The following is a 9,054-nucleotide window of genomic DNA, read 5'->3' on the forward strand; positions in this document are numbered from 1 at the left end:
TATCTGGCCTGAAAAGAATGCAGGATTTTACTAGATGCAGGGAAATTAATTTCTTCAGTCATTTAGAAGAACTGTAATAAAGGACTCCCTGGAGGTTTTGTGAGATAGTTCCAACACAATAGTGGGAATACATATTTCAACATTTGTGCCTTTTCTGAACTTATTATGTAACAGTATTGGGTGATCAGCAACTTGGCAGAAGAATTCAACCATCATCCAACCACTCCTGTTTTTATATTGCTAAGAATATTGGTGTTTCAGTGACAGCATGAAACGAAAAAATGAAAAGATGATATTTTTAAAATGGTGCAACAAATGAATATCTGAAAGGTCTGAATTCATGTTTGAGTTGCTGAGATTTGTGGCTGAAGATTCCTAGCTGAAACAGCTACCCTTCTTCACCTGATCACATGTTTTACACTGTGTCTTTACAATATAGAGTAAACAGAATTCAGAAGTGTACATGGTGAAACAGATTTTTTAAATTTCAGATGTCTGAACAAAGCAAAAATAATAGATTTTTAAGTAGTCGCCTTCTGTAGGTTATTGAGAGAAAGGAAAACCCCTTCCAAAAGCACTCTGTTATGTTTCTTCGGAAAAACTTGGCAAGTCTTCTGAGACATATATATTTAACTCAGGTCTTCAAAATTACCCTCAAAAAACTAATTTCTCTCCATAGAAAGAAAGAAAGAGGAGTCATCAGGATGTATAATTCAGGAATCACATGTTCACTTCTGAGATCTCTCCAGCCAGGGAGATGAGTCCCAGTCAAAAAATGTTTTTCAGAGAGTACAAAGTCAGCATGCCCAGACTACAGCCTACTAAGCAAGAAGCATCCTTTAAGATCTGCAGAGTTCTTTGGATCTGTAACCATAAAAGGATCCAATTGGCAATAGAAAGGAACTGCATTAAGTGGAATCTTACTGAGAATAGCTGTTTTTTCCTGAAAACATATTAAGCATTGGCACTACAGCCCAGACATACAAGCAGTTACAAGAAGGAAAGAAAAGGATACCCACGCACAGTATTTAAGGTACATACAACTAGTGCATTAAATTCAAGCCAAAATCCTCTTTATCTCCCCTCATTCTTAGTTTATACAACTCTCTCAATAAGATAAAGAGGATTTACTCTCTATGCCTGCTGATATCTTAAAAAAGCTGTGGTGGCCCAGAGAGACACATCTGGCTTATCAGAAAAGATCCTGAAAGTGAACACTTGATCATGCACATTGTTTATCATTAGCACACTCCTGCTTCTTTTTCAAATGTAGCAGCTAGCTCCTTCCAATGATTAAGCTTATGTCCCATGCAGTCCTGAGGCCCTGCCTTTCTTTTTGTAGCAATATAGACACAGTCCCCTGGACAGAGTAATTTCTGGTGCATTTTCTGAGCACTGTTCGCTTCCAACTTATTTGTATAGTTCTACTTCATAAAATCAGCATTATAAATCTGATGATGATCCTGCAAGTAAAATAGATGGATTGCTCTGAAAGTAATGCCTTCTATTTATTTCCATGGAAACTATAACAGATACATAGAGCCCAATAACACTCTTCAATAAAGCAAATTCTCAGCTACAAAACAATTTATTTTTTTTCCCAACATATTCGTCAATAGCTGTTTCACATGGATGAGCTTATTGAAACATTCTTTATTTTGTGGTGCAACAATTGTGTATGGCCACCAAGGACATGGCTTGTCTTTCATGTTGCTGTAGCCATTGCTGAAACACACCACTCACTGTTGCACTGAGCTCTAAACCACAATTCGGTAAGTGTCAGTGAATGTCAATGAGTGCCATTTTTTCCATGTGGAGAAATTCAGTGACATACCTTTGCCAAACATACATTTCCATGTCAGATGCCCTTTTGTCAGATGCTCTCTCTGCTGCCATCTGTCACAAGGCAACAAAATGAAATGGAATATTGGTGGGAAGGTTCAGCAACCATTGCCATACATCAACGTCTGCCTCTGATGTTATGGGCCAACATAATGAAATAAGAAGCATTACTTTTGGAGCAACCCTTCTACACACAGGAACAAGGCCATGTACAGTCTTTGGATCTGGAATCTTAACCACACATTTTCTGGATTAACAGAAACTATTTTTTCACTGTGTACTTGCACAAGACAAGCATATGGAGTGGAATAACTCCCCTGCCTTATTCACTTAGTCTTCCTAAACTGAAAGGCTAATAACTAGATGAGTCAGGCACAAATCCATCAACCTCTCTTGTAAGATAAGTATAGAGCAGTGATAATTCTAATGATAATATTCATTTGAAAAAAACATAGATACATACGTATGAGAGAGCAATCTTTCCAGGGAACTGAATTCTTATTGTTCTTTCCATCTTACCCTACATCACTCTTTTCCAGCCATTAAAATTAGCTAATTTTTTTTAGAAAATTCTTTTTTAAGTCAGTGAAAAACGTTCTGCTGGGAGTAATCTTCCTTTTGACACATAATGTATTTTGAAGAAATAGGTGTAAAATTACTTCAGATTCCATTAAATGAAAACATACATCTTCTATACATAAAAATAGCCATTTTAGAACTGTAATGATAGAAATCTTTCATCACCTTGAAGCCAAGTACAATAAGTTGTGTGACAGCCACAACACTGATATTAACATTGTGCTGGTGGCAACGGCTTTTTTGCTATGCCTGAAAATTTGCATAAAATCTTCTGGAAAAAGCTACTCCTCCATTAACCCCATCCTATATTTTTCCACCTGAATACCAATAAACTCCATTAGCTAAAATTCCTTTTATAAAAACACAGCATTGGGTTGAGCTTCTAAACCTTAAACATGCAAATTTATTCAAGTTTACTTTTAGTAACAGTCAAGTAATCACACACAGTGAATAAAAAAAGAAGCATTCTGTTTTCTTAGAGTTTTTAATTAGCATTTAGAGTCTTTTGAGCTCCTTCCTGAAAAATGTGTTTTTGTCTTTTAATGCTGAAATGCAATTTTAATGCTCTCTCTGAACTAACCATTCTCAAGCACACCGCATGAGGATTATGGAAAAATCTACTATAATAAGATCCTGCTTTCATTCAGTTTCTCAGAGCTTGCATTTATTAAAACAATACTCTTTTGTCTCTTTAACAACGACAAATGTCCAAGCAGTTACAGAATCATTATATTGACTTAATCTCTGGGATATCTGGTCTTGCTTTGTGGTAAATTGGAGTTGTGCTCTGAACTGATTAGTAGAAATACAGCCTGGATGTGTTGTTCTTGTTGTTCACACAGGAGCTCCACCTGCACTGAAGAAATACTCCTATTTTAAGTTACTGAAGGGAAACCTGAGTCACTACAGTGTAACAGAGGATAGATTAATTAACCAAATGGATGCAAAGGAATTCCTATTCCTTGGGCTAAGTTTTCACTCTCATCCACATAGATCTGCATTAATTATACCTTTTCAAAGCTATTTCCATAAAGTAAATCATTCTGTTAGTGATTCTGCTGGGCTACTCCAGAAATAAGTGGTACTTCAAGATTTATGATCCATATTACTACTAGGCTGCATTTCTAAATTAAGATGTTTACAACTCCTTAGACTGAGATTATTTTCTCTAGTTAGTCCCCAGTGTACAAAGAGTAAGTCAAACCCTGTTTCAGACCACTATTATTTAGTGAGGTACAAGTATGTCTTGAAACTCCATGACAGTGAAACCAATTGTCAGTAACATATGTACTCTTGGAGACAGCCTTAACATGAGGAAAAGTTAAAAGGCTGTCAAGGCCTTTCAAACACATGGTCCTCCAAAGCTAAAAGCACACACTCTGTGTTCTATTCAATGGATCAGAAAAATTTCTATCACTTTGTAAGAGATTATTCTTTTATGCCATTGCCTCAAAGCTTGCATGGGATACAGATGAACAAGTCCAAGCAAGTCCTGGCCAAGGGTTGAGAAATCTTTTGTCTGGAGAACACAGATGGCTAAGTCCAGGCAAGTCCTGGGCAAAGGTTGAGAAATCCTTCGTCTGAGGGACGCAGATGGACAAGGAACAGATGGTCGGGAAGCAGTCTTTTGTGTGGGCTTATCTCAAGGGAGATAGCCCTCTTAGGAGGTACTGCACATGACTCTTACCCAAGCGCCCAGGAATGCCCAGCGAGCAGAAGAAGGAGGATAAAAAGGGGACCTACAACCATGAGATTAGGTTTTCTGGCAACAGATTCCTCTTGAAAAAGAAGTTTCTGACATGAGAAGCCTCGCATCCTGCCCCTCTCCCTCCTGGACCTACTCTGTTGCTGTGCCTTCTTGCTGCCTAAGGCCAGCCATGCTGCTTTTGCTCTCCCCTGAAAGGTTTCTGACAAGATTCGTCACGACCTTAGACCTGCATGCTGAAGAACAAAGGTGTCTGCCATCAGATCCCTCACTGCGGAATGCCTGCATGCTGATGGACTCTCCTGGGCCTGCTACCTGAGTCCTGCTTCTTCCTCCCAGACTTACCCTGTGGCTTCTTCCTGCTACCTGCTTACTGCCCGAGGCTGGCCACACTGTTGTTGCTCTCTCCCTGCACTTTTGCCTCGGACCATTGGGACAGCATACAGTGGGAACGCTGCTGGATCCTGGTGGTGACTATCCCCACTTTACACAATCCTTGCTTCTTTCCTATCTTTTCTATCACCCTCCTTCCCTTCCCCATCTGACCTGTGGAACTGCATTCAGACTCACAGAGTATAAATGTAAGGTAGTTTTATTAGATTTAAGGTGCAACACCGGTGCATGCGGCTAGCTCCGCCCCAATTGTGCAACTAGTGGCTCATAAGTAGACATATTTATACCATACAATATGCACACACATAATTCCACAAACAAAAAAATGTTCACTCACTCTAGACAGTGAGTTGTTCTATGCTAACTAATTTTGTGAGTGTTTTCTTGTTTTTCACATCTTCTTGGATCTGCGCAGTGTATAGTTAGGTCCTTTTGAATTTGGTTTCCTTTGTGTTGATTGGTCCAGTTTATCATCTGAAAGTGTTAGACCTGGAGTCCCAGGAATTTCCTACTTCGCAATGTGCCATTGATAAGCAAAAGCCTTGCCCCATTTTTAGCAAGCCCCTCCCAAGTCCCACTGATACCTAACAAGCCACTCCTTAATCTCCACGTGTTCCAAGTAAGCCACTCCTCAATCTCCGCCTCTGAAGTGAGCGCACCTCCCTTCACTATTTCCATAAAATCCAAATGGGGAGTCCTCCCCCACATGTACAGGGGATCCCCCTGTACAGGGACCATCCTAGGGTCTCTGCCTCCAATCACATCACCCTAATTCATAATAATCGCCCTCCTTCCCTTCACCGTTACCCTAATTCATAACGGTCACTGTCCTCCCTTTCCCCGTCTCCCTGATTAGGATTTATAATAAACTGGTCAGACCAACATTTGAACCATTGTTTCTTAATCTCACACCAGGTATGCATATATCAGAGAGCCTCCTCTCCCTCCTATAAATTGGAGCGAGACAGACTTGGACCATGAAGTCTCCTGCAGGTCTTTCTACAGTTCTTATTAAATTGAGAACATGGTGAAGATTTAGATACCTTTTATCACTGACGTATGATGTGCAACTCTGATCATAATCTAGCCACTACTTTTCCAACTCCTCAATATCAAAAAGAATCTCAGGTCCTCACTCAGCAAATCTGCTGTTCTCATTACACTTGGCTGAGTGCAGCCAATATCTTAATGGCAATAGTCGGAAGTTTCATAAGCTAACTGGTGACTGGAGATCACAGTTTCAGGTGAAGTAAACTTCACACCACATTCTCATGTGCAGTGGTGGTACAGCTTCCAGAGGTGAAATAAAAAATGCAGCTTTCCCCATTCTAAGTGAAATTGCTGTTCCCATCCTTATTCAATTAATTACTGAGTCTGCGTAACATTTAAAACAACATATATGGTCAGTGATTACAAAGAACAAGATGTGGAATGTTTTAAGTTAATACTCTTGCTCTTTCTTAGTAGTTTCCTAAAAAGATTAAGCAATAGCAGGCATTTTCTTCTCCTGCCTGTTTTCCGCTCCTCTTACTATCATTTGTCTTTTTTCATGCTGTTTCTTTTTCATTTCTCTCCAGAAATGAAAAATGAAAAACTTTTCAGAAAGTTTCTTATTGAAAAAAAATACCCATCAGCTGTTTGCCACATACAGAAATCTAGCAAATAAGGAAATCTAGCAATGACAAAGTGATAATGCCAGAGTTCAAAATGTTACCATTAGTGGTGTCTTATATCTCTGTGAGAAAAGAGCACATGGAGGAGCTGAAAGAAGACAGTTGGGAGGGAGAGATGTTCATACTGAATGATGAAATATTTATTATTTCTCCTCACTTGTATGTTTGTACTTCATTTTGAAGAGTAGACTCATACTATATTGACTCTTAGATCAATTAGGAAAAAGCAAATTCCAGTATGGTATTAAGCTTTAGTCAGAAAAATGGTTCAGGTAATTTAATAACTACCAGGCCGCAGGCCAAAGCTGATTGCTGTGCAGACAAAAATCAGTCTGGTTTTTCAGTGCTTAACTACTGCTGAAAACTGCTGCGGATAGCGTCCTAATCAGATTGTTCTCAAGCGGGGAAGCACGACAGTACTCAATATGAGTGATCAAGCTTCACTTTATTGTTGCACACACAGAGTTTATATATGATTCTAATATACATGTGTTCACCTACTACTGGAGCACAAGGTGGGCGTCTAGGTGGGCTGCCTAGCTTCAACTAATGCTCAGCCAGCATTCACACCTGCCACTGAGCTCATCCGCTCATCGGCCCCCCACATATCCACAGAGCACAGCTGCGGATGTAGGCCTGCTGTTTATGGCCTGCTGTTTACAGGCTGCCCAAGGATGTTGTCTCTCCTATCTTAAGTCCTAATGCTTTCTCATGAGAATGCACCCTGTGCTGCCGCACTAGTTATGCTTGTACACAGCCTCATGTCCGCCCTGCTCTCGCAGCCATTCCCCAACAGCAAACTAAGAAAAAATCAGAACCCCCAATTTTGCAGCTCCTGAACAAGTACAGTTTCAGCAGTTACACACATAGTTTATTCCAAATGCAATTAAACATCACAGTTTGCACAACATGTGACATAAAAAAAAATCAGGTTAAGAATTATTTCAGCACTTTGCTGAAATTAGCCAATCTTTGCCAAGTCTCAGCAGTCAAGGAACCATCCTGATGTCTTCTTTCAATACACAACGTGACTTTTCATTCTGTGTAGTTGTAGGGCGTTAACCTTGACCAGCTGTCAAACATCCACCCAGCTGTTCTCATCACCCTCTCTCCTCAAAAGGAAATAAAGACAGGTAGGTTAATTACCAGTTAATGTAATGGGAGAAAGAGACTTGACCTGGGAAAAATCAGTTTCATTTTTTACCGAATAAAATAGTAGTTGGATGGTGAGAAATAAAATCAAAACAACACCTTCTGCAACCTCACTTTTTCTCTAGAGGTGAGACCTTCCAAAGTGGGACTGCCCCTCCTCTCACCTATGGCAGTGCTGGGCTTGGTGCATCCCAGGGTATGGTTGGCCCTTTGGGCTGCCACAGCACACTGTTCATCTCTGTTGTTCCTTTCACCTCAAGCTTTTACCCTGCTCCAGCATGGGTTCTTCCATGGGCTACAGTTGTTCAAGAATTGCTCCAGTGTTGGCTCCTTCCATGAATACAGTTCTTGAGGAACAGATGAGGGTTATATTTTATGCTTTAACATTAGATGGTCCTGCAGATAAGGGATACATGTATTTCATACAAGAACATTAATGTGGAAAAGATTTCTTCATTTTAATAATTGTAGTCATTTCACTTGTGTTCTACCATATATTCTAAGCCAAACTGAGGGACTTGGTTTTGTTGCTCATCCACAAACTAAATAATTTTAATGATACAAGCTTAATCTCACAATAGAAATCTTATTCATTTATGCTTTAAAAAGGACATTCAAGACATAGTAAATTTTACTAAATTTGATTAAAATTCTTTTGAATTTGCTTAATTTTAGATGTTGCAGGTATCTTTTGGCAATTCTATCATGGTCTTGTGAGGGTGACTGAGCACTGGCACAGGTTACCAAGGTGGTTATGGAGTTTCCTCTTTTAGATTTTCAAAAGCCGTCTGGACATGGTCCTGAGCACGTGGCCTTGCATGAACCAAATGATTCCCAGAGGTACCTTCCAGCCCCTTCAACCAATGTATGATTTTCTACCCATAAAATGGAATCTGCAGGGTTTTGTATGGAAGTAGGCTTAAATGTACGTGAGTTGAAATGTAAATTATATTTACAATATACATGCTACTATATTCTAGACAGAGCAAAATACCTTTGGCAGAATCGTGATGTTTCTTCTATGTGAACGGACTAACTCTGAACACTAGAGAAAAACAATGTGCTTTGTGAGACTGAAAAGTGCACAAAAGGGAATTAAACTCAAGGCCTACATTTAATATCTTATAATTTCAAAATCATATCATAGAATCATAGAATGAGCTGGGTTGAAAAGAACCACAGTGATCATCTAGTTTCAACCCCCCGCCATGTGCAGGGTTGCCAGGCTGCCCAGACCCACATCCAGCCCAGCCTTGAATGCTTCCATGGATGGGGCATCCATAACCTCCTAGGGCAACCTGTTCCAGTGTGTCACCACCATCTGAGTGATAAACTTCCTTCTAATGTCTAACCTAAACCTCCCTTGTCTTAGTTTAAAACCTTTTCTCCTTGTCCTGCTACTATCCGCCCTCGTAAACCATTTCCCCTCCTGTTTATACGCTCCCTTCAAGTACTGGAAGGCCACAGTGAGGTCTGTCTGGAGCCTTCTCTTCTCCAAGCTAAACAAGCCCAGTTCCTTCAACCTTTCCACATAGTGGAGGTGCTCCAGCCCTCTGATCATCTTAATGGCCCTTCTCTGGACCCACTCCAAGATCTCCATGTCCTTCCTGTAGTGGGGGCCCCAGGCCTGGATGCAGTACTCCAGATGGGGCCTCACAAGAGCTGAGTAGAGAGGGACAATCACCTCCTGCTCCCTGCTGGCCACCCCTT

This window comes from Meleagris gallopavo, chromosome 1 (assembly GCF_905368555.1).
Source record: "Meleagris gallopavo chromosome 1, MGAL_WU_HG_1.1, whole genome shotgun sequence".
In the NCBI taxonomy this organism is placed as follows: domain Eukaryota; kingdom Metazoa; phylum Chordata; class Aves; order Galliformes; family Phasianidae; genus Meleagris; species Meleagris gallopavo.